General features: G+C 47.8%; 1 protein-coding gene and 1 long non-coding RNA gene across 2 annotated transcripts in view; one reads left to right on the top strand and one right to left on the bottom strand.

Moving 5' to 3' along the window:
- The window catches only part of LOC129384968 (uncharacterized), an 88,671-nt gene that overhangs the window by 59,382 nt on the left and 2,387 nt on the right, over window positions 1–26,902 (top strand). The gene's annotated exons all lie outside the window — the stretch shown is intronic.
- The window catches only part of LOC140217176 (uncharacterized), a 35,792-nt gene continuing 30,509 nt past the window's right edge, over window positions 21,620–26,902 (bottom strand). The window contains exons 2-3 of the long non-coding RNA XR_011893694.1: window positions 22,863–22,935; window positions 21,620–21,676 (exon numbers count right to left, since the gene is read on the bottom strand). This is a non-coding gene — a long non-coding RNA (uncharacterized lncRNA). The remainder of the gene's footprint in view (window positions 21,677–22,862; window positions 22,936–26,902) is intronic.

Raw genomic sequence — 26,902 nt, 5'->3', positions numbered from 1 at the left:
CCATTGGTATCATGTATAAAATAAAGAGCCTTTTGCCCATCTGGCTAAAGAAACAACTATACTACACATTGGTACATTCGCGTTTCCACTATTGTCTTCTTGTCTGGGGCACAGCACCTAAAACAAGCATAGAAAACATATATTTATTACAAAAGAAATTTTTGCGCCTAATAGATAATGCACCATACCTTAGCCACACTGCCCCACTGTTTAGAAAACATCAACTGCTTACACTGTGGAATGTTATAAACAAAAAGATAGCGTTAGCTAGTTACCTACAAATGCATTCCGATCCTACGGCTTTTTTTCAACAATATCTAACGAAAACACACACCTACAACACCCGGCACATATGTTACAATAAGGAAAAAATACGTACAAACTACGGCACCCAGAAACTTAGCTACAGAATTTCCAGTTTTTTAAACGATCACCATCCTGCTGTAAACATTATCCAAGAAAGTAAATCATTCAAAGCTTTAAAAAATAACATCACTATGTATCTATTGTCACTGCAGGCATAACCCCTCCTTTTGTTTTGTTTTTTTCTGTTATCTCTTACATCAATTTTCCCAATTGTACATAAATATTCAATATGAAATAACTCTCGTCTCAATGTTACCAACCACTCTGTATTTCCATCTTGTTTAGTGTTGATTTTATGCGCTGAATGTCTTGTGCTCTCGAATGGGAGCAAGGGCACAGACTCCTTGTCAGGCAACCACTTGCCTTTTGGTCTGCGCCCTAGGCAACTGTACCACGTTGTCTGAATAAACTCTTTGACTTTGACAGAAGACTGAAAGTGGGTGAGATCACCCACGGCCTGCATTTCGATATGATGAGCAGGAGCTCAACGCTGTGATTTAAGTGTGTAATCCTTCCATGTTTCAAGTGCTATTATAGGGGCAGAAATATGGAGATTAATAGCAAGTTAAGGACAGCTCCAACAACCGATGGAATGAGAACTGTGAGGCCTAACGCTAAGAGAGGACCAGAGTGGTGGGGATCACAGAGGGAACGGGGTAGTGGTAGTTCAAACTAACAGGACGAATTGGAGATCAACAGGATGCGTAATTTGTAGCGCAAATAATTGGTGGTGCATTAGAAAGACAGATTCGATGCTTGAGCAAAGAAAATGTTCACGACGGCAGAAAATTGTGGCGTAACGAATCAGGAAAATCCGCAGGCATTACTTGGAATCAGCTAATGCATGTGAGGGCTAATTAGCGATTGGTGGGAAAGGCCTTAGTCTTACAGTGAACAAAGATAGGCTGATGATGTTTTACAACGTCCAAAATCCGCTCACAATTCTAACGGACTCGCGCTCTTGAGCAGCAGTTCGCTTCATACGCCGAGGCCGTATTCCAATGTATACAGAACGGCGTCGGTGCCGCTTGGATACCACCACTCCAGCTTTGGGCTCTTTCCAGATGTGCACCTAGCGTCAATGTCGCAAGATTGACTACTAGAACCAAATTTATCTGAGGCCACGTAGATTGTTGAAACCATATGTGCTTCGTTTACGGCGGTGTGTAGTATTGTGACGGGCCCTTTAACGTGTGTTATTATGAGGCTGGCGAATTTATGCAGGAGTTGGCGCTGATCACTCTGGTGATGTTGACTGATTAGCTTTGACTTCTGTCGCACTACTTGGGCTTATGACAGCCAGCGTATTAGGAGCTTCAGGCTCCGATGTCGCCAACCTATTATTTATTGCCTGTCTCTAAAGCTAATGTATACGCGCCATTGCGCATTTTCCCTCTGGCAGAATCCAGCGACCTGAACCTTCAAAACAAACTCTTGACCTGTTGCAAAACCTCATCGTGTTTTATCAGCTGAGGACAAGCCAAGAAAAAGCGATGAACGTTGTTACAACGGCAAAACGTGTTGTGTAGCTAAATTTGCACGTGTGGTTGTTACGTAGTCATTTGTGCCATAATTTGGCAGTGTCGGTAGCCACGGCCTTATTCTGCATTTATTTTTCTCTGTGCCCTCAGCTCTCTCTGCTCTCTACAGGGATCCTGTCCGAAGGGATACTATTGTTGGTACGCGCCCGACGACGTCCTCGACCATACCCTTAGGCGGAACCAGCTACCGAGGCAGCTGATGAGCCTATCGAACGTGCTACCGCGTGCTACGCATTCACATACCATAGCAGTGAACGTGTGAATGCTGGGTCCCTTATCTTGAAACCGCATGAGCAACATATTATGTAGCTTTTACAGTGAAGCTGTATACCTCTACCTTTCCCCCCCCCCCCTCCAATGCATTTGGAATTTGTCGTGTCCGCGGGCAAAAACTCAACCAATCAGCGAGAAGCCAGCGCCGCGTACGCAGTTGGATTCCTTCAGCACCACAAGATGACACATGTCTTCGCGTATCGGCGGCGGCAGCGGCCGTGCGGGGGAGAGTACACGTATTGACGAGCCATTTCACCCTGAATGTGGACGACCAGCGAAGCTGTAGCACATCGCACAAGGTTAGACAAGAGTACATGTATTTATTTTTATCATTTAGTAATAGCAGTGGCGATAGCTTTATGATTGTTGTGATAGACACTGATTGGTTCGGTTACAACCTTAGCCAGAAGTGTCAAGCAATGACCACAGAGGTAGTGTCATCACAGCTAATCCATGCAAAGTGCGTGGTTGTAAACGTGCGTGTGCGTGAAGTCATAGACACAGTGAATATCACGATTCCGTACTTCGTTTGTACCTCACAGCCAATCACCACTGTCGGGGGCATTGTCCTTTCGCGAGTCAGGGGTGTATGGATGTACATACACTCGGTCCTTTGCGCAATGCCTGCTGCTCGTGATTCCACCTGCTGTTCACAAAAGATTGTGATATACTCACTAATTGGAAACAAAGAATCCTGACCAATTTCATTTATTACTAACGTTCATAGTATTGTTAAGAGCGGAGTGTTTCACCTCTTCCGCGGGTCCTCCCGGTACTCCACTACCTCCGTGATTGGCCCACATTTTTGCCTGTGAACACGACAAATGCATAGGGGGGGGGGGGGGGGGGGGGTGAGTGCACAGTTATACAGCTTCGCCAAGAAAAAACGAGGAACTAGGACTCTCGCCTGCCCCCATAGCGTTTGCCGCATGAGTTTCCCGGCAATCATTATGGTTGCATAAGCTGCAGCTGCCATAAAGCGGCAACAGTAGCATACAAAGGGTGTGACGAAGCTAAATTTTCGTATGTTAAATAAGAACCCGCTGAGCAATTTATTTGTGTTGTGACAGTGTTATGGGAAGATCACATATAGTCAGCACATCTCTAGAGCAGCGTGGATACGAGGCGGGGCGAAACTGTGGTTAAGTGTATTTCTCTTGTGCCTGGTACAATCTTTGTAGGTGCACGAAGTCGCGGCACAAGCCAAGTAGCAGACCTTTGAGACATCTTAGCCTAATAATTACCTAAAGTGCATCTGAATGTCGCAATGTAAATAATTTGAAGCTACGTCACAATGGGTAATTGTTGTAGTTGTCGTATATGACTTCGCTTTCACAGCGTGGATCGGAGGCAAAATTTTTTTAACTTTCCGTATCTTTACGAACACAATTGACAGCGCTTTCTTTTTCATTTTTGAGAAGTGTCCCTCACTTTCTGATAGTACTCTGGAGGCGTAATCTACCGCGCGCAAGCCGTCATTATGCTCTTGCAGTAAAATTAACCCCCTACCGTGCGATGATGCATCATCACCATCATCATCATCATCATTATTATTATCATCATCATAAGCCTGGTTACGCCCACTGCAGGGCAAAGGCCTCTCCCATACTTCTCCAACTGCCCGTGCCCATTTCTTTTTCTTGATTTTAACTAAGATGTCATTAACTCGCGTTTGTCGCCTCACCCAATCTGCTCTTTTCTTATCCTTTAACGTTACACCTATCATTCTTCTTTCCATAGCTCGTTGCGTCGTCCTCAATTTAAGTAGAATACTTTTCGTAAGCCTCCAGGTTTCTGCCCCGTACGTGAGTACTGGTAAGACACAGTTGTTATAAACTTTTCTCTTGAGGGATAATGGCAACCTTCTGTTCATGATCTGCGAAAGCCTGCCAAACGCAGCGCAGCCCATTCTTATTCTTCTGATTTCAGTCTCATGATCCGGATCCGCAGTCACTACCTGTCCTAAGTAGATGTATTCCCTTACCACTTCCAGGGCCTCACTACCTATCGTAAACTGCTGTTCTCTTCCGAGAGTGCTAAACATTACTTTAATTTTTAGACCCACCCTCCGGCTTTACCTCTCCAGGTCAGTGAGCATGCATTGCAGTTGGTCCCCTGAGTTACTAAGCAAGGCAATTTCATCAGCGAATCGCAAGTTACTAAGGTATTCTCCATTAACTCTTATCCCCAATTCTTCCCAATCCAGGTCTCTGAATACCTCCTGTAAACACGCTGTGAATAGCATTAGAGATATCGTATCTCCCTCCCTGACGCCTTTCTTTATTGGGATTTTGTTGCTTTCATTATGGAGGACTACGGTGGCTGTGGAGCCGCTATAGATATCTTTCAGCATTTTTACATACGGTTCGTCTACACCATGATTCCGCAATCCTTCCATGGCTGCTGAGGTTTCGACTGAATCAAACGCTTTCTCGTAATCAATGAAAGCTATATATAAATGTTGGCTATATTCCGCACATTTTTCTATCACCTGATTGATAGTGTGAATATGGTCTATTGTTGAGTAGCCTTTACGGAATCCTGCCTGGTCCTTTGGTTGACGGAAGTCTAAGGTGTTCCTGATTCTATTTGCAATTGCCTTAGTAGATACTTTGTAGGCAACGGACATTAAGCTGATCGGTCTATAACTTTTCAAGTCTTTGGTGTCCCCTTTCTTATGGATTAGGGCTATGTTTGCGTTTTTTCAAGATTCCGGAACGCTCAAAGTCATGAGGCATTGCGTATACAGGGTGGCCAGTTTCTCTTGAACAATCAGCCCACCATCCTTCAACAAATCTGCTGTTACCTGATCCTCCCCAGCTGCCTTCCCCCTTTGCATAGCTCCCAAGGCTTTCTTTACTTCTTCCAGCGTTACCTGAGGGATTTCGAGTTCCTCTAGGTTATTCGCTCTTCCATTATCGTCGTGGGTGCCACCAGTACTGTATAAACCTCTATAGAACACCTCAGCCACTTGAACTATCTCATCCATGTTAGTAATGATATTGCCGGCTTTGTCTCTTAACGCATACATCTGATTCTTGCCTATTGTCAGCGATGATGCATCAGCTGACAACTTTGTATTTTTTGATCCATCAAAAGTGGTCAGGAGTGGTGCTTTATTCAAAAGATCCTTGAGTTTTCGACATTCTTGCTCGAGCGGATTTGACCACTCAAAGATACTGTCACTCTTAACCAGTGAACGCAGTAATGTATTTCTACGTGACAAGTTCGGGATGTACATCCCAAAGTAATTTATCAAGCCTAGCAACCTTAGGACAGCTGTTTTGTCTTTTGGTTGGGGAAAATGTCTTGCCACCATCACGAGCTCGTCACATTGCCTTATTCCACCTTTACTGATAACGACACACAGGGATACAGTTTCTGAGAGCTCAGACTGACACTTTTCGAGATTGAGTGTGACATTCTCGCGCTTCAGGCGAGCTAAGACAGTAGGCAGTTGCTATATCACGCTCTTGTATGGTACGTTCACAGAATAGGGTGTAATTCATATGTACTGTTGTTCTCTGTAGGGGTTTCGAACTTCTCACTCATCGTTTTCTGAAACACCTCAGACGAGGAACCAATTCCGAAGGATAACCGCAAGTGCAGGTACCGACCGGATGACGTTGAGACTGTACAGATGTTTGGTGTGGTGCTTATACAGCGGAAATTGATGCAACCCGGAATTTCCGTCGAGTTTCGGAAAGTAACATGCGCCAGCCAGTTGCGCCTGGCTTTCCTCTCGTTTGAGCAGCGTTCATGTGTCACTGATCATTTTCGAACGCATCGCATAATCCCTGACGCAAGTAAGCAGTCCAGTTCCTTCCCTAATCGATGTCTCTGTACAAGAGGTGCGTGTCTGGCTGGCTGCACAACGGTTTGCACTCCCTCAGCTAGCACAAACTTGTACGGTCGTTTCACACATCCAACACCATGAAACACGTCGAGAAATCCTGCTAAGACTGCTGCCTTTAGAGATAACTCTGTCGAAACCTGCCATACCCTGTTGATGATACCGAGTTGTTCACAGGTGTGAAGGCCAAGTATTGCGCCGTTGCATTTCTTGACGACGAAGAATTTGAGCAGTGCGTTGCGTTCCTTCTAAATATTGCTCACTGCTACGGTACCCACGTGTTCAATGACGCTACCACTATAACCCCGCAGGATTACGTTGCTTGAGTTAATCTTCGCAACTTGGAGTAGATTCGCTTAAGCTCCTGTAGAGAATTTGACATGGGCCACTTCGCCTTGGAGCTGCACAGGTTGAGTACAGGGCCGACAATCCCTGTTCGTGTTTTGACAAGCAGAATTTCAAGCCGCTCGACGACGGGTAAGATGCGCGTTCTCTTTTTTGGAAAATTCTCGCACTCGCCGACAACAGGTCACGCATTATTTTTCTTGTCACAGCTCCAACATGTATTTCCATATGCTGCACATGCGTTGTTGCGGAGCTTGAAACTCTTGCATGACGAGCTGACGCTCTTGCCTAGAGGCGAACTCTACAGTCACTGGCTAATCCCACTCGACGCGCTGAAGTTACCTCGAGGCGCACTTCGGCGGTTCTGCTGAATCCTCGCGACTGTCTTGCGTGTTTCCACGCGCGTCTCTTGCTTCACTTTGGCCACACTTTTCTGCATTTCCTCGAACATTTCATTCTCTTTCTGGACCACTTTTTCCGCTCGACACATGCCAACCGCTTGTGCCTGCCAATGATAGATCTTGCTCCCGGAGCATTCGCTCACGCCGTTCGTGGTCGGCGATGCCCTAGATAATCTCGTCCCGCAGGAGTGAATAGTTCACGAGGGAGAACTGGCACGCTTCGATGTTTGGCTTCAAGTCTCCCAAGAACTGCTCGAACGGTTCGCCTTCCTCTTGAACGGGTATGCGGAAAACGTGGCGTTCCTAGGTTTTGTTCTTTTTCGACATACAGTAATCATCAAACGTTTTACCGATTGCGTCATAAGTAGCTTTCAACGTGTATTCAAATGTGTTGTACAGGTCCTGCGCCTCCTTGCCACCAACATCGAGAAGCAGAGCTATTTTCTCAGCGTCTGTGCTTCCATCCGCATTTTCTGTCGCTTTGTGGACCAACTCGAATCATTGGCGAAAGCTCTTCCAGTTATCCGCGACTTTGCTCGACAGTATGAGCTCCGTGGGCGGCTTAAGAAACTTCATTGCGCGGACTTGTTTGCCGACTGCCGAAAATAATCACCGAACTACTTCTGACAACTTTCAACTCACGCAAGATGACGAATGATATTGTTGCATAGGTCTTCATACAGTAATTGCCAGAGGTGAACTGTGGCGCTAATGTTTACGGGCGCTGCAATGTCAGCGATTGTACCAGCCTGGGGATTAGGGGAAGTACACGGATTTGCCTAAACTTCGTTCTCCTTGTTTCAAACGGCTTTGTGACCTTGTAAACTCGTCATTTTCAAGAACGTACTCCCTGATAAATGATTAAATAAACATTCACATTGTCCGACCGCACGATTCGAGCACAGGGCCTCTAGCACAGGAGCATCTTATTGACAACATTAGGCAGCGCATGCGTCGACAAGTGATGCGGAAAGCCCTTATGATTTTATCGCCTGCATGCCAGTGCCTTGACGCACGGCGCGTTTCGGTTTCACCATCTCGGCAAGCTCAGTTGTTGCGATTAGTAGCAATTGTGCGTGCTCGTAGCGTCTTCTGCACTTCGAAGAATATAGATTGCTCTAAAATTTACAACAATTAAGGCATAACAAGCGTCATAAACAAAGCCACAAGAACGCCTGAATCGACAAGCACAAAGATCAGACCAATCCATGTATTTCTTCTGATTCTCATGGGGGGTCACCGACTGCTCCGCCAGAGTTCCCTCTAGTACATTGTAAGAAAATCTTATATTTTATTGCCTTCAACACACGGGCTCGCTGCAAACCAGGGTTGCCAGCAGGGAGCCTTGGATGCGGCTATGTCCAACTATATGCACACGATGCCGTATGCTTGTAGCTGTTTGGTACAGTTGAGGTAGTGAGGCATTGCATATAAAGGGCGGCAAGCTTTTACGGAATGGTATCTCCTCCAGCTGTCTCCAACTGTTAGTATATCTTCAGCCACTTCTCCCCGGGCCGTGTCTTGCAAGGTCCTTCTAACTTCATCGCTAGTTATTGAAACAGCCACTGTGTCCTGTTCATCTCTACTTCGAGTGAAAGTACCTTGGCTTTTCTGGGTATTGCATAGGTCACTATAAGCGTCTTTTTGCGCTGTTAGTATATCACCCGATTTCTGCTGTGATTGCGCTGCTTATCTTTCAGTGAATACATCTTGGCTAATCCTATGCCATGTTTACTTCTCACTGATCTTATGCTGCAGGCATCTTTTACTGCTATCTCAATCTGTGCCACGTTATAATTTCGAATATAGCTTTCTTTCTCTTGCTGATCAGTATTTACATTTCGGCGACTTTCCTCGAATATCTTGAGTTAGACTGTCTCAGGCTTTGTCGATTCTTTATTAGGTTCTTCCTTACTTAGTAGGGCTTACCTTCTTCTTGCGTGGGTACATTACCTCCCACTTCAATTGCTCCTTCAGAAACCAGCCTAGTTATTTTTCCATTCATTATCTCTATTTGACCTTCATCTCCCTCTTCTAAAGCTGCATATTGCCCGTCTGCCACCACAGATGGCTTCCGACGGCGACATCCCGCCACCTTGCTCCAGCTACCCATGGCAGCCATACATCGAACCGAGTACCTAAGCCGGAAAAGCCGGGAAAGATGTGGAAAGATGGCTCAGCTTTTACCAACGCGCAAGTGGGAACAATGGGTGGAATGCCATCGCCGAGCTTAACAACGTTACCTTCCTCCTCAAAGGTAAATTGTCTGCTTGGCTTGAAAGCCAAGAAGAAAGCATGACGACGTGGGAAAAGTTCGCAGACAAAATCAGGAAGCGCTTCGGAGATCGCGCAGCTAAAAAGAAGCGTGCAGAGGAAACCCTAATGCATGCAGCCCAATTTCCCAGAGAAACCTGCACAACATAGATCGAGGAAGTGCTGAAGTTGAGCAAGGCCCTGCACTCTCCGATGAGTCATGTATTAAAAGGGATCGCCTAGGACGTGCACTAGTTTCTCATCGGTAAAGACAGTCTGAACTCCGTAAGTGACGTCATTCGGCGGTGCCGTGCATTTGAAACCTTAAAAGCTCGGCGTATCACGCCGAAGTTCGGCCGCCTGGCCACCGTAACTAATGTAGCCAGTGTTGACGTGGTGGCAGCTCCATCTGACCTTACGTCAGTTATTCGCCAAGTGGAGCGCGAAAAGCTTGACCGGCGTGAGGCGGCTTCCCTCTCGACTCCGCGGGCTCGAGAGAGTTTTCTCACTGCGACTTCCGTGAGACGTCCATCAACGCCGCCTCCGTAGGCGCCTACAACATCGCTCCTCGTTCAAGAGCACTAAACCGTACTATGAACGCACATCCTAGTTACCAGTTCCACGACGGTGACTTAGCCAGTCCCGCTGCACTTTCTCAAGAGTGAGACGGCCGGGCCAGTTATCGTGCTACTGACAATTTCGGTGCGTCCTGTGTGCGCCTCGTCTGCTACCAATGCGGTATTCGTGGTCGTGTCGCCAGATTTTGGCCTCATCGCCGTTGGACGTCACCACCGTTCCATTAGCGACCGCGCTCTGTTTACCGGCGTAGCAATCGGCACCGCAACGGGACACGCTGGGCTTCTCACTCCAATAGCAGGACCAACCACCAGGCGAGTTACCGTATCGACTCACCAGCTTCTGTGCAGGGCTTGACACCGCGGCCTTCACGCCAGCGCTGGTCTCCATCTCCACGATGACATCTCACGTCGTGCCGTCTGGAAACTAGGCGGCACGACTAATGGGGGTGAAGTCACCCGTCATTATTGACTACGCGCCCTATGCCTCCACCAGTCACCATGTGTCATAACAAGATTCGTGTTTTAGTGGACAATGTTGCTACGTTGGCCTTAGTGCACACAGGAACGAGTGTCTCCTTTATTAGCCTGGATTTCAAAATCCGACTAGGCCGTAAAGTGATGTTTCACAGGGATAACGCTAATGCATTTCGTGCTTTGAGTGTAGAGTTGCTCCGACCTATTGGAGTTTGCACCGCGAACGTTTATTTCTCCGATAACGTGTATCAAGCCGAATTTGGAGTGCTCGCTCAATCCACTCTCAACGTAATTTTTGGCCTCGATTTCATACAACAGTGCGGTGCCACTATGGACTGCGATAGTGGCGAGCTTTTCTTCTCTCTTCTTTCCGACCAACCTGCTACCTGTTCACGCGATCTCGACGTCATTCAACATGCTGCTTTAGCGGCACGTCCCTAATGGAAAGTTCGGGTTGCTGCTGGCGGTGTCGACGCCGATACATTTGATGCAATTGTTGAGCCTGTGCCTTCGATGGCTGTGAAAAAATGTGTGCTCGTACTTCGATGCGTCCTCTCTGCGGCATGCGGAGCAAGTGCACTGTGGGCGACAAATTTAGCCTCCCAGTCTGTTGTGCTACCCAGTGGTATGCGACTTGTCTCTCTATAAGTGGGTACCAGTCTCAGCATACGCGCTTTAACTCATGACACGTCACACGAATCCCGAGAGCACGGGGCTGACCACAGTGTCTCTGAAGACTCGTCGCCTTTTTTTAAGAATGATCAGCAAGTCACTCTCTTCAGAGAAGCGTCAAGTCTAGGTCAGCGTCTTTAGCAAGCCTGCGATACTATTTAATTTCGCGCGGTATGCTAACAAAGTTCGCGTTCCAACTACGCGGTCTCACCACACGATCGACACGGCGTCCGCGCATCCCATCAGGCAGAAGCCTCACCGCGTGTCTGCGTCAGAGCGCAAGGTCATCGCTCAACATGACGATGACATGGTAGCCAAGGGCGTCATCCAAGATTCCTCTAGCCCTTGGGCTGTGCCAGTCACCCACCTGAAAAAGAAAGATGGGCACTGGAGGTTTTGTGTCGACTACCGGCGTCTCAATGCTGTGATGAAGAACGACGTATATCGACTTCCCCGGATCGATGACTTTATCGACTGCCTTCGTTCCGCATCCTACTTTTCATCTGTAGAGCTCCGATCGGCCTACTGGCAGATACCCATCCATTCAGCTGACAAGGAGAAAACCGCTTTTGCGACCCTGGACGGCTTGTTTGAATTCAACGTAATGCCGTTTGGTTTGGGCAACGCGCCTGCAACATTTGAAAGGTTTATAGACTCGGTACTGCGCAGTCTGAAATGATAGGGTTGTTTGTGTTATATAGATGACGTCGTCATTTTTGGTCGCACTTTTATAGAACACAACCATCGACAGGACGATCTTCTAACGTGCCTTGAACAAGCTACCCTTATCCTAAACTCTAAGAAATGTCACTTTGGCCAGCGAGATGCGCTAGAGCTTGGACATCTAGGGGACAACCAGGGGATGCGACCTGACCCACAGAAAGTAGCTGCAGTCAGCTGCTTTAACTCCTTACTGCATGAGTATTATTTTTCACGTGAAAGAACTACAGCAGCATTGATTTGTAATGCAAACACCGAAACTAAACTTAGTTTTTAAAAATATAGCGCGGTTTAGATTTATTAGAGCTTTTTCTTCGCGCATCACATATGATACACCATGCCGTTAGGGGTAATATTTTTGGTCGTCTAGAATAACATGGGATATGAAGAGAAAAGAAAACGGGATTGAAAAACGAATAGAAAGTTGGTGAAATAACATTTATTCCACAAAGATATTGCAGCTTCCCTGAAATTTCCTCATGAAAGCAAGGGTGATGATATCCCTTGCTTGCGCGATTAGTACATCTTGCCCTCTTAGTGAAACGAGGCGAAGCAGTTTCGCTCCCTGTTGAAACAAAGGGCTGATCGCATGATACATTTATGAGGTGGTTGCAAGAGGGCAGCCTGCAGCGCACTCCCTTGTCAAGCCAATTGGGCATGTGGTCCATTTTGTCGAAGCGAACATCAGCAGTTGCAGAGGCGCCAACGTGGTCATCTTCTTTGCTTAGATAAGTGACTCGATTTCAGTGCTCGGTCTCCCTGCGGGCTTCCTTTCGTGTAACTTTCCTGCCCTGCAGAGTCCTTCTGCGACAGAAGACTTGAACTCAAGCGGGGGAGTCTTCGTACTTTTTTGCCTTCGCCAGAGAAGCCAGGCATTCACATGGTGAGATCCATCAGGTGAAAAAATATGTGGTGGTACCATTTCTTTGATGGAATCTTGATTCGGTAATAGCCCAGCATCAGGTCGAGGAGGTCTACACCGCCCATATTTGTTTAATAGATCAACACAACCATTGGGCAGGTAGCCACTTTGCGCGCTTTTTCTTTTGAAAAGTACCGTTTTACTACGTCCGCTGTTTCACTACCGGCGAACGCGGAGAACAACGTGACTGTTTTATTGTTGCGCCACGCTACTGCAGACAGCTTGGTCCCCGACACTTCGCATGCCCTTTCTTCATATGTTCCTCTCTCGTTATTTTCCCTTTCTCTCGGGAGCGTTCAGCCAGATAGACGGTATCATCGCACAGTGCCAAGGCAGTCAATCTCTGCGTTCTCTAAAAATACTTCCAGAAGACTAGTAGTAAACCAGTTGTCAAAAAACAACTGGTGACTGTTTTGCCTGGTAGTGGTGCGAGACAACCTCACGACAAGATTGCTGCTTGCGCCTAGGTCAGGCTCACCTGATAGCTTCTTGTTTTCCGCGGCCCCACTGAAGACCTCGAAATCGTAGCAGAAACCAGACACCCGACTCAGAGCAAAACTTTGTATCCCCAGCGATGTGGTTCCTTTGGATGGTATTGCTTCAGTGAGCTTCGTCCCTTGAATGGAACAATTTGCTCGTCGATGCACAGTTTCTCTTCTCGCGGAATTGTCCTCAGCTGCTCAAGCAATTTGTTCAAGAGGGTCTCACCTTGTGCAGCTTGTCATGATCAATAAAAGTCTCATAATCATTGAAGTGGAGAAATCGTTTTAGTTCGTCCCAGCGGTTCAGGCACATCACGTCTGACCTTGTGGTGTCCGATGCTGGAGCTCAAGTAGTTTCGGGTGCTTGGCAGCTGAATGATCGACATGCAAAGAGCCATTCCGACGAAGCTTTCGAGTTCCTCTACACTCACGGTGAGAGGCTTTTCTGGACGATACTGAATTGAGTAGCGCAACGATTCCTCGCGAATCATCTTTAAGACCTCAACGGGACATAGGAATTTGAAGAAGTGGAAGGGAGTGTCAAGGTATTTCGTAGTCCATGGCATCACGGTGTTCCCAGTGAACTCAATTTCTCTTGGGTCCCTTTCAAGGCATAAGTTTGTCCACTTTGGTGCACATTTTGCAAGTCCTTTCTTGACTCTAGAAGTCGATGCTAGAGGAGGAGCTTTATCTTCACTATCATACTCATACCTTCTCTGCTAGCGTAGATGGAGCCGGGCAGGGTGGCAGTTTCTGCGCATCGTCGTGCGAGAGCTCGCTATCGCTGCTTCTGTCACCATCACCAGGAATGGGCCGAACTCCCCGTCTTGTTCCGCCATAAAAAGTGCCGACATCCATTGCCTAGGACACAAAAAAAGGATGCTTCACTTTCCCTCAACAAGAAAGCATGCAAATATGCTCCATTACATTGCAAATGTAATGTTTCTGCGAAGACGCCACCGATGCGCTTCAGAATACAAAAATTACACCGAACTACATAGTGTATCATATGGGATACGGGTCTAAATGTAGTCTTCTCGGCGTATGGCAAAGGTGTTGGGCGCCCCTATTGTCACAAGAGGGCTGCAATGAGCTATATAACACGCTAATAATTTTCTTGAAACGATAGTACACATCAAAGGTACAAAAACAATTGCATTCGCTTACCAGCTCGAAGCTTAGAGAACGCGACGCTGCGTCCACTTATTGTGGCATAAAATGGGGTTCAAGATAGCTTTAGAAGATGGAGCCACGGCGGGTGTAGTTGGCAGATAGGATATAGATTCAAGCTAAATGTGGCAGAATATTTTTCATATCAATCGCGCTCCGCGAGAAGAAGAAGTTTGATGCGTATCAAATACTAGAGATTTCTTGGGTCGTTGCTCGTACTTCCGACGTTTGGTGCCAAACTTTTCTGATACTACCCACCCTCTGACTTCATTACTGCGCATAGATAACCCTTTCACCTGGACAGCAGATTGCGATCCCTCGTTTTGTCAAATGAAGTTCCTGCTCTCTTCCGGAACCATACTTCAACATTTTGACCCCACTGCCGCAACAGGATTGCACCCCGATGAAAGTGGAATCGGCCTCGGCGCCGTCCTCGTCCAGCGTTTTGGTGGCGCCGAGCATGCCATTTCCTATGCGAGCTTTCCGTTGAGAAAGGCCGAACACAATGACACTGAGCGAGAGTGTCTCGCTGTCGTCTATGCAGTCCGTTACAAGAGTGGCCGACATCATGCAACGCCCACTGTTTTTCGAGGATCCCCCTACCAACTAGTGCATGTGACGCCGACGATTTCGATGAGTTTCTGGCCGCCTCCGACGACATCTTTTTCCGCGACCTGACCACTTTCCGGGGAGAGCAGCGTGACGACCGCAGTCTGGATGCCCTCTTCGCCTCAGCTGCTCAACCAACAGGTAAAATTGGCTTTGTCATCCAAGATGACCTGCTCTACAAGAAGAATTATGCGGCTGATGGGGCGCCCGCCTCCTCTTAGTGTTCCCTAAGAATTTGAGAACCCATGTGCTTCATGCTATGCACGACGACTCGACCGCTCGGCACCTAGGTTCCACACGAACACACCACCGCATTCAGGGCCGATTCTACTGGAATAGTATGTGAAGGGATATAGAAAAGTATGTGGCCAGTTGTAAGAAGTGCCAGCAATTTAAGCGCCCTAATACTGCTCCAGTCTGACTCCTTCACCCTGTGGCGCCACGATCATCTCCTTTCTAAACGGTTGGAGTGGACCTTCTCGGCCCATTCCCGCGCTCAACAAATGACAACCGCTGGATTACAGTCCGCGTCTACCATCTGTCGCGTTATGCCCTAACCGCAGCGATGCCAATGGCCACGGCTCTTGATGTTTCGAGCTTCCTCCAGTCCTCCCTTATACTGTGGCATGGACCCCCTCCTGTTACTGTGAGCGATCGTTGTCACCATTTCGTGGCCGAGGTAGTCGAAGAGCTGTTGCATCCCTGTGCTTGCTAGTTTCGCCGCACGACCCTGTGTCACCCGCAGGCAAATGGTCTCGTCGAGCGCACTAACAGATCTTTGACCAACAGGCTTTCGATCTACGTTGATTCCAGGAACAAAAATTGCGATGATATTGTTACGATATCATCGAGCGATGCTCAGGAAACGAGCCGCCGCGAGAACGACGCTGAAGTTAGTCGGTGCGCTTGGCGCGAGCGAGTGTCAGCCAGGTTACCTCGCTCTGGTGTAAATAGCCTGTAAATAGCCTCTTCTGTCTGTGTCTTTCCACGCGCAACATTCTGGTGAAGGTCAGCGATCCCCGTCCTCACCACGGAACTCAGAAGTGGTCGGCACATCGAGCTTGCCACCATGCCTCCCGGTGACGCGCCCACCTCTGCAACGGCTTCGGCTTGTCCCACTGCTCCAATCGTCACGGTCGCCTCACATCGCAACCCAGGTGTGTTCTCTGGCCTGGAGGGACAGGATTTCCATGACTGGATCAAACTCTATGAACACGCCAGCGCTAATAACAGGTGGGACCCAACGATTATGCTTGCCAACGTCATCTTTTATCTCGGCGGCATCCCTCGCATGTGGCGCCAAACACATGACGACGAGATAATCAGTTGGGACAACTTCAAAGAGAAGCTACGGGAACTGTTCGACGACCCCATTGGGCGCAAGGCTGCCGCGAGAAAGGCTCTTGCGTATTGTGTTCAGTCATCTACGGAGCCGTACGTTTCCTACATCCTCGACGTCTTAGATCTATGCCGCAAAGCTGACGATGCTATGTCGGAAGCCGATAAAGTGTCACATATTCTAAAAGGCATCACCGACGACGTTTTCAATTTGCTTGTTTTCGGCAACGTCTCGACTATCAACCCCATCATCAAAAAATGCCGTCGCCTTGAACAAGCTAAGAGCGGCCGTATCACACACCACATCACGCGGCTACCCAACGCTGCTGCTACGCCGACATGTGAGAGTCGACTACGTCAGACCACCACCTGTGACGAGGTCACCCGAATTGTTCGCCGCGAACTCGAGGCCACTTATTCGCCAGCTTTCTCCACGACGCCTCCCGATCCGCCAGCAACCACCATTGCGATGATCCAGGACATCGTCCTACAGGAATTTGAGATCATGTGTCTGAACTCCGTGTGTTCCACGTCTCAACCCAGCGTTCCCCAGTTCTCTAGTGGCCCTCCTTGTCCTCGGCAGTTCTTTTCCCCCACATCTCACCGCAACCCGTCCGATTGGCATACCCCTGATGACCGGCCGATCTGCTTCCATTGCTGTCGCATCGGCCACGCCACTCGTCCCTACCGCAACCGATGGCCATCACCTCCTCGGACATACAGCGCCGCTTATTGCCGCACCTTTGGGCCTTCCGTTCCCTATACCACCCGCCAGGAATCCACTGCCGCTAATGCTCCTGTTCCGAACCTTCGGTACAGCCGCTCGCTCTCACCTCGACGCCATGAGTCTCGTTCGCCTCAACCCCGTCGCTTCTCTTCACCGCCTATCGCCTCCCGGATCCAGCCGGAAAACTAGGCAGTGCAGCTTCTGGAGGTGAAGCTGCGTTGTCGACCCTGCCCTCAAATACTCTGCTCACCTTACCCACGAACCGAAACTTTCTTGACGTTGACGTTGACGGCTATCCTGTCACCGCGCTCATCGATACAGGAGCACATCTTTCAATTATGAGTGCTGCCTTCCGACGATGACTGAACGAGCTCCTCACCCCAGCGTCGGCACGCGTCGTCCGCGTTGCGGATGGTGGTACAGTGCCTATCATCGGCATGTGTACGGCACGCGTCAGCATCTCCTGCCGCCACACTCCTGTCCTCTTCACCGTAATTGCTCATTCCCCCCCCGACCTCATTCTCGGCCTCGATTTTCCCTCCGCACATTCTGCTCTTATTTACTGCCCTTCCAGTGCCCTTCGCCTTGAATTGCCGATGCTCGCAGAAACTTCTGACGCACCCCACTGCCGCTCACGTCCCACCGGCTTTCTTCGCCTGCAGTTAAAGTCAATAGCCTACATTGAATTGTTGTCTTTCCCACCAGTTCCTGATGGCGAGTACCTCGTCACTCCTCTGCCCGACATTCCAATAAGGTATGACGTTACAGTGCCTCACAGTATACCTAATATTACTGGGAACCGCACTCGCATGCCTGTCTGTAACTTTGGATTGGCAAAGCAAATTCTACCGCAAGGTATTTGCCTTGCCACCGTTGATTGCCTCGGCGACCAATACGTGGCAGCGTTATCGACCAATGATTCTCGCGAGCTTAGCAGGCCCCTCGCGCCAGCCTCGGGTGCCGATGGTAGCGACGGACCTGTCCTCGGGGCAGGCTGAAGAGCTTTGCCAAGTATTATCGTCCTACCGAGATATTTTCGACATAGACGATCGCCCTTTAGGCCAGACGCTCGCCGTCAAGCATCGGATTCTTAGTGGCGATGCTATGCCTACTCACCGACGACCGTATCAAGTTTCTGCGTCGGAACGCCGAGCAATTCAAAACGAAGTCAACAAAATGCTCGACAAAAACATCACTGAGCCTTGTCGAGTCCCTGGGCGTCACCTGTGGTGTTGGTTAAGAAGTAGGACGGCACGTGGGGGTTCTGTGTAGACTACCCTCATCTCAACAACACTAGTAAGAAAGACGTCTACCCGCTTCCACGTATAGACCCTTGACTGCCTGCACGGTTCCAGCTATTTCTCGTCTATTGATCTTCGTTCCGGATACTAGCAGATTGCTGTTGGCGATATGGACAGAGAAAAAACTGCGTTCCTCAAACATGATGGCCTATACCAATATAAGGTAATGCCGTTTGGATTATGCAATGCCCCTGCCACCTTCAAGCGTATGATGGACTCCTTGCTCCAAGGTTTCAAATGATCCACATGCCTCTGCTTCCTCGACGACGTCATCGTCTTCTCGCCAACGTTCGACACTCACCTTGAACGTCTCACAACTATACTTGATGTATTTCGAAAGGCGAAGTTGCAACTTCATTCGTCCAAATGTCGTTTAGGCCACTGGCAAATTACTCTTCTGGGCCACCTCGTCGACGCTTCCGGAGTACAGCCCGATCCCGGCAAAACTCGCGCTGTCAGAGAGTTTCCCGTTCCGAAGACAGCCGCCGACGTTCAAAGTTTTGTAGGGCTATGCTCGTACTTCCGTCGTTTTGTTCCAGATTTTGCGACAATTGCTAGAGCGCTAACAAATCTTTTGAAGAAGGGCGTACAATTTTCGTGGGGCTCTGTAGAGGCCGCCGTCTTCTCTCGTCTAGTCACTCTTCTCACCTCCCCATCCATTCTCGCCCACTTCGACCCTGATGCCCCCACAGAATTGCGTACAGATGCCAGCCGATATGGAGTAGGTGCCGTCTTAGCCCAGTGTCAGCGTGGCCAGGATCGCTTTATTGCATATGCGAGCCGCCTCCTCACACCATCGGAACGCAACTATTCCATTACGGAACGCGAATGCCTTGGTGTTGTCTGGGCGGTTGCGAAGTTGCGTCCTTGCCTTTAAGGTCACCCTTCATCCGTAGTCACTGAACATCAAGCTCTCTGCTGGCTCTCATCGATAAAATATCCTACAGGCCGGCTTGGTCGATGGACTTTGAGGCTACAAGAATTTTAATATTCCGTGGTGTACAAGTCTGGCCGCCTGCACCAATACGCTGACAGCTTGTCGCGTTACCCTGTCGACGACTCTGACTCCTCCAATATTGCCAGTGCTTCTTGCGTATTGTCTGTATCACAGCTGCTTCATTTCGCTGACGAGCAACGCCGTGACGCCTACATCAGAGCACTCATAGGCGGTTTTGAGCACTCTCCGGCCAACGCTACTCTACGCCTCTTGGTCATCCGCGACAGTACTCTGTAGAGTCGTAGCCTTCATCCGGACGGCTCTGAGTTCCTACTTGTAATAACTAAACACCTCCGCTCCACCATTATAGAAGACCTCCACGACGCACCAACGGCGGGACATCTTGGCGTATCTTGAACCTATGACCGTGTACGTCGCCGTTTTTTTCTGGCCGGGTCTTGCCCGTTCCGTACGACGTTACATCGCCGCTTGTGAAGTTTGCCAACGACGCAAGAAGCCTTCGCAGCTCCCCGCTGGTTACCTGCAGCCACTCGACATTCCTGCCGAGCCCCTTCGTCGTGTCGGCTTAGACCTTCTAGGCCATTTCCGGAATCTACATCAGGAAACAAGTTGGCTGCAGTCACGGTGGACTACGCGACCCGCTACGTCGTAACCCGTGCTCTTCCGACCAGTTGCGCAACTGATGTTGCGGACATTCTCCTACATGATATTATTATTATGCATGGTGCTCCGCGTCAATTACTAACAGACCGTGGCCGTACGTTCTTGGCCAAAGTGATCGACGACATCTGCGTGCCTGCTCAATACGGCATAAATTTATCACCTAATACCATCCCCAAACGAACGGCCTCACTGAGCGCTTGAACCGCATCCTTACAGACATGCTATCGAAATATGTTTACGACAACCACCGTGACTGGGACCTGGCACTACCTTACATTACCTTTGCGTACAACTCTTCCCGTCTCGAAACTGCTGGCTTTTCCCCGTTTTACCTCTTGTATGGTCACGAACCAACACTACCACTGGACACTGTGCTTCCGTCCGCCACAGCTCAACTAGCGATTATGCCCGTGATGCAATCGCCGATGCTGACCACGCTCGCCAACTTGCGCGCGCTGGTCTACACTTGTCTCAAGACAAGCAGAAGCAACGCTACGACCTCCGCCACCGTGATGCCCATTTTGTGCCCGGCAGGCTCGCCTTGCAATGGTCACCTTCGCGTAAAGTTGGCCTATGTGAAAAACTCCTGTCTTGTTACACAGGTCCATATCGCGTGCTCTGTAAAGTGACCGATGTCACCTATGAAATGGTTCTAGGCACGCCCGCTACGTCCTCCGCTGTGAGAAGCAGTGACGTTGTCCACGTCGCCCGACTCAAGCCCTACAACTCTCCATGCGCCTTGGATATTTAACAGCACCGTGACGGTGCTTTGGCCGCAGGAGGGGGGGGGGGGTAGTATTACGATAGCATCGAGCGATGCTCAAGAAACGAGCCGTCGCGAGAACGACGATGAAGTTGGTCGGTACGCTTGGCGCGAGCGAGTGTCGCCCTAGCTGCCTGATTCCAGTTCAAATAGCCTGTAAATACCCGCTTCTGTCTGTGTCTTTCCACACGCAACAATATCTAGCCTTTTATCACATACGCCTACTACACTACAAAGCATGAGACTACCGGCTACAGTCCTTTTAATCTTCTTTATTTCAGGCCACCCCGCAGCTTCCTTGACACCATTCTACCTTTTAATCCTAATGCGGACTCTTCTATTGCCCAGACTCTCTGCCGCGCTGAGGAAGGATGTCACATAGCTCAGATCCGTACGTTGGCATCCCCGGACCGCTGCAAGATCAGCTACGATTCACGGTATAAGAATGTGTCGTACGACAGAGGAGACACAATATGGCTTTGGACACCACTTCGCAAGTGCGATCTGTGCCAGAAGTTTCTGGCTTGTTAGACCGGGCCTTTCGTCATGACCAATCGCCTAACTGAAGTGACCTATTCGCCTGCTCGTCTCGTTTCTAATGAATACCGGTGTAAGAATACGCAGCTTGTTCACGTCGCCCACCTGAAACGCTGTCATCCACGTGACTCCAAGTGGACGTTACAGTTACTTGCCCAGCGGGCTTCGTCTGTGAAGGGAGGAGTGTTAGGCTAAAGCTACAGAAAGAACGGGGGAAGAGGAGAACGAAGTTCGCTTGTCTTTGCAGAGGCTCGGTGTCAGCTCGTAAGAATATATTTCACTTATCGTTTCTTCATTAGGATTTTTCCAGATCCACTTTCTCTTTCCGCGCTTGCTGAAGAAGGTATTCATTATTTGGAGTGTATTTCTTTCCGCAGATTCTATCATAAGTTTTTGTAGAACCGATGCCATAGCTGCTATTAGCTTGTTCCCCAGCTTGCTTCTGCCCCACTTTTGCATTGAAGTCGCCCATGACTACAGTACGCTATGTTTGCACCTTTCTCATTGCTAAATCAACATCTTCATAAAACTTTCTTTTCTTCATTAGCATGACACGAGATTGGCGCATAGGCTTTGATTACCCTGAATCTATATTTATTATGTAGCTTTATTGCGACGACTGCTACCCTTTACCTAATCCCGCAGAATTCCCGCAAATCCCGCAATCAAACCCGCTATGTCCTTGTGGGTTTGAAATCGTGCCCCGTATGGCCCCTTTTCTGGAAGGCATCTGTAGCAGAGGACGTGGCCGTTAGTCAGTCCAGTTAAATCGTAACCAGTACTTGTAAGCTCACTACGGCCAGTAATATCCCAAACAATGCATGATAATACCTCAAGAAAGTCCGCGTAACATAGCTTCGCTCGAGAGGGTTTGTAAATTAAGCGTTGCCAGGTCCAGTTTCCAGTAGCTGCCTGTCCAGATCTGGGGATTCTCGGCACCCTCTGCCACGTCGCAGGCCTGAATGCCGGCTTGGCCAGGCCAAGGCGACATCCATTAGAGACATTAGAGCCCTCAGAGACTGAATGGTGGCGTCGAGGCGAGGTAGAATAGCAAGTTTGTAATCTGAAACTCAGAAGTTTGAAGCGTCGTCCAGTCCAATTCATTTTTAGGAATACACCGGCACCTGACACTGGCAAAAAATTTGCCGAGTGCCAGTAGGGCTATACTAGTTCTGTTGCAACAAAATTAGGAATGCCCACTAAGCTTGAATAAGCCGCGCACTCTCTCTAGAACAGGAATTAGCCTCCCTAGTGCAGTATTTCGTCACTACAGCTCTTATGACTCTTGCAATTAACAATATCTTATGCTCACTAAAAATCTTATATCTGAAACTTTTAGCTGTAATTTTACGCTTTCAGTCACAGCAAAATTTAGACACGTCGTGCATTTACGGTGTCTGTGCGCATTCAGCGTTTCGTGAGGCAGAAAACATCGATAAATCGCTAAACATTCCGCACACTTCTTTTTAAGATAGCAGTTGCGTTCTATTCGTCTTCGTTTGTTGCTCTGGAGGCAATGCGAAGTAGTTGATCATTTTACATGTACCTCGCACTCAGCTAGTTAAGGATACCTGTTTTGTTAACTGCCTTCAGATTCTGGCTCATTATCCAAAACTCTTTGGTTGCTTGCAACTTCCGATCATGGTTACGGGATTAAAGATAGATGTGGTTCGGCACGGTGTTTGCCTTCTCGGTACAAATAAGTCATTTGGTTATCTCAAGTTAATATCTCTACTAGTAATGAACTGTAGGCAATATCAGTGAACTCTTAGCCTATTTGGACTGACTCTCTTTCAGTTGAGGAGGATTAAGTGAAATTTATGAGCTTCCACTGAACATTTGACCGAGTAAGAATTATGCGTTGCTTAGCAGTTGCACAATAGCAAGCTTAACTCGATGAACTATGGAATAGCTACCTGTACATTTCCGTTTTCCGTCGAGAAAAAATTCAGCATGGCCAAGCTCGATACCAGTTTTCGTGTGTGTAGCCTGGGAGACACAAAAAAGGCAACGCTGCTGCAAACGAGGATGATTTCTTATGCATCACATATGTAATGTTCTTCTCGACTGTGTCTCTTGTAAGATGTTCTTCCTTTCACAGTAAATAGTTAGTGTCAGAGAAGCCACCCAAACCTGCTGATTTATTTTCTGGCTGCAGTAGCAAACGTTTTAATAAGCCAATTTCTCTGTGTCATCAGAAAGAAACGCCTTCAGTTGTCAAATTATAGCCTTTAACGCAGGAGGCAACTCATACCGATATGTAGTTATAGGCAGAGCCCCCGATTGCGAGATCGCTCGATTTAAGCGCCATCTCAATAAAGGAGCAACCTCTTTGAATTTGCAACAGTGCCCGTCTCACCGCCTGTTTCATTCACTTTCAGTTTGAGGATATTGCAAAGCCTGACATATTTCATTTAGGAGCTAGGTTTATTAGTTGTTATTCAGTGCTAAACCTATATTAATATGCACTATGAGCCATGATATTAAGGCAGAGCTAAACGAGAATTTTTTTAAATACAGTTGCGAAATTTTTGTTAGATCTAGCTTGAAAATAGAAGTGAATTACCGTTATAAGGACCTGTGCCTACGGAGATGGCTACTTATTTTCTTTATGCATTTTACTTATTTTATTCAAACACCTAATCTTACATACCGCTAACATTCTAGAGGTGCGTTAGACACAGATGATAGTTGCTAGAGAAGGTGGGTCCATTCTATGTGGCCTACTTTCGCAACTTTCTTCTAAGATATAGTGGGATCTTTGAGCTCTCAGTAACCATACGTTAGTCATTTCAACAAGGACACGAGACCTCGTGTGGACCTATTGTTAATTGTATCGCAGTGTGCGGTTAGCGTTCTGAATTTATTCTCCATACCCAGTGATCAAGGACGAGGGGAAGTTATGTTGAAATCAACGTAACAAAAATTCAGAAATGACTAAAGAGTAGAATTGTGTCACTAGTAAAAATCAGTAGAATTTTTTTTTATAACAGATGGATGTAAAACTTTGCTGCCGTGTCGTTCAACTCAATCAATAAGAATGTACGGAATAGCCGTGGAAAACGAAGAGAAGAATTATATGCATAGGATTAGAAAATTAGACAACGTCACCAAGACTCGCGAACAGAATATATTTTTCCTTAAGGCACTTTCGGACTCAAACTCACCAAAATTATTCTGAGGCGGGCAACCTGATATTCACGACGACCAAACTAGGCGGGGCTCGCTTGTAATCAAACGCACAAGAATCACGGTAACATACAAAGCTCGGTGCTCACCCGTGCTTTCAGAAATGAATCTTAACTTGAAGTGCATGATTCACGTAATCTAGACGCCACCTAACGCGAACGCGCACAACAAAGCGCAATGAGCGTCTTGAGCACGCTCACGCCAGGCGTCATCAAGATCAAATCAAGCATGGGTTTTAACTTAAAGGGCCCCTCACCAGGCGCCATAGCAAATTATGGTTATACACTGAAAGTTGTTACGTGCCCTCTAGGGAGCGTGCTGCCGCAATGATTTTTCAAATCGGCTCAGCAATAACCGAGATAGAAATATTTCAGTGCCGCAAATCATGATTTCAGCAGGCGGGCTCCTCTGCCAAGCCAGACGCTCTCTCCACTCGCCCCGTGTCATAGAGTTTCTCACTATAACAAGTAGTGCGAAATTTGGCGCTACCGTCTTTGGAGTTTCTTAAGGGGCGCTGTGCCATATGGGAATGGCGGTATATGTGTCTGCGAGGCTTGTCTTGGCTGTTGTTGTAAGAGGCTTCGTCTAAAAGGTGGATCATCATCAGCCTAATTACGCCCACTGCAGGGCAAAGGCCTCTCCCATACTTCTCCAACTACCCCGGTAATGTACTAATTGTGGCAGTGTTGTCCTTGCAAACGTCTTAATGTCATGCGCCCCCCTAACTTTCTGCCGCCCCCTACTACGCTTCCCTTCCCTTGGAATGGAGTCCGTAACCCTTAATGACCATCGGTTATCTTCCCTCCTCATTACATGTCCGGCCCATGCCCATTTCTTTTTCTTGATTTCAACTAAGATGTCATTTACCCGCGTTTGTTCCCTCACCCAATCTGCTCTTTTCTTATCCCTTAACGTTACACCTATCATTCTTCTTTCCATAGCACGTTGCGTTGTCCTCAATTTCAGCAGAACCCTTTTCGTAAGCCTCCAGGTTTCTGCCCCGTAGGTGAGTACTGGTAAGACACAGCTGTTGTACACTTTCCTCTCGAGGGATAGTGGCAACCTGCTGTCCATGATTTGAGAATGCCCGCCAAACGCACCCCATCCCATTCTTATTCTTCTGGTTATTTCAGTCGCATGATGCGGATCTGTGGTCACTACCTGCCCTAAGTAGATGTATTCCCTTACCACTTCCAGTGCCTCGCTACCTATCGTAAACTGCTGTTCTCTTCCGAGACTGTTAAACATTACTTTAGTTTTCTGTAGAATAATTCTCAGACCCACCCTCCTGCTTTGCCTCTACTAGTCAGTGAGCATGCATATTGCAATTGGTCTCTTGAGTTACTAAGCAAGGCAATATCATCAGCGAATCGCAAGTTGCTAAGGTATTCTCCATCGAATTTTATCCCCAATTCTTTCCACTAGAGGTCTCTGAATACTTCCTGCAAACATGCTGTGAATAGCATTGGAGATATCGCATCTCCCTGTCTGGCGCCTTTCTTTATTGGGATTTTGTTGCTTTCTTTGTGGAGGATTACGGTGGCTGTGGCACCGCTATAGATATCTTGCAGTGTCTTTACATATGGCTCATCTACACCTTGATTCCGTAGTGCCTTCATGACTGCTGAGGTTTCGACTGAATCAAATGCTTTTTCGTAATAAATGAAGGCTATATATAAGGGTTGGTTATATTCCGCACATTTCTCTATCACCTGATTGATAGTGTGAATATGATCTATTGTTAAGTAGCCTTTACGGAATCCTGCCTGGTCCTTTGGTTGACAGAAGTCTAAGGTATTCCTAATTTTATTTGCGATTACCTTAGTAAATACTTTGTAGGCAACGGACAGTAAACTGATCGGTCTATAATTTTTCAAGTCTTTGGAGTCTCCTTTGTTATGGATTAGGATTATGTTAGCGTTCTTCCAAGATTCCGGTACGTTCGAGGTCATGAGGCATTGTGTATACAGGGCGGCCAATCTTTCTAGGACAGTGTTCCCACCATCCTTCAACAAATCTGCTGTTACCTGATCGTCCCCAGCTGCCTTCCCCCTTTGCATAGCTCCGAAGGCGTTCTTTACCTCTTCCGGTGTTACTTGTGGGATTTCAAGTTCCTCTAGACTATTCTCTCTCACCTTATCGTCGTGGGTGTTACTGGTACTGTATGAATCTGTATAAACCTCTTCAGCCACTTGAACTATCTCGTGCATATTAGTAACGATATTGCCGGCTTTGTCTCTTAACGCGCACATCTGATTCTTGCCTATTCCTAGTTTCTTCTTCACTGCTTTTAGGCTTCCTCCGTTCCTGAGAGCCTATTCAATTCTATCCATATTATAGTTCCTTATGTCCGCTGTCTTACGCTTGTTGATTAAGTTAGAAAGTTCTGCCAGTTCTATTCTAGCTGTAGGGTTAGAGGCTTTCATACATTGGCGTTTCTTGATCAGATCTTTCGTCTCCTGCGATAGCTTATTGGTTTCCTGTTTAAGGGCGCTACCACCGACTTCTATTGCGCACTCCTTAATGATGGCCATAAGATTGTCGTTCATTGCTTCAACACTATGGTACTCATCCTGGGTTAAAGCCGAATACCTGTTCTGTAGGTTGATCCTGAATTCCTCTAGTTTCCCTCTTACCGCTAACTCATTGATTGGCTTCTTATGTACCAGTTTCTTCCGTTCCCTTCTCAAGTCAAGGCTTATTCGAGTTCTTACCATCCTATGGTCACTGCAGCGCACCTTGCCGAGCACGTCTACATCTTGAATGA

Source organism: Dermacentor andersoni, chromosome 4 (genome assembly GCF_023375885.2).
Source record: "Dermacentor andersoni chromosome 4, qqDerAnde1_hic_scaffold, whole genome shotgun sequence".
Taxonomy (NCBI): Eukaryota; Metazoa; Arthropoda; class Arachnida; order Ixodida; family Ixodidae; genus Dermacentor; species Dermacentor andersoni.
The sequence above is the reverse complement of the archived record's forward strand: the minus strand, read 5'-3'. Positions and strand labels throughout refer to the sequence as shown.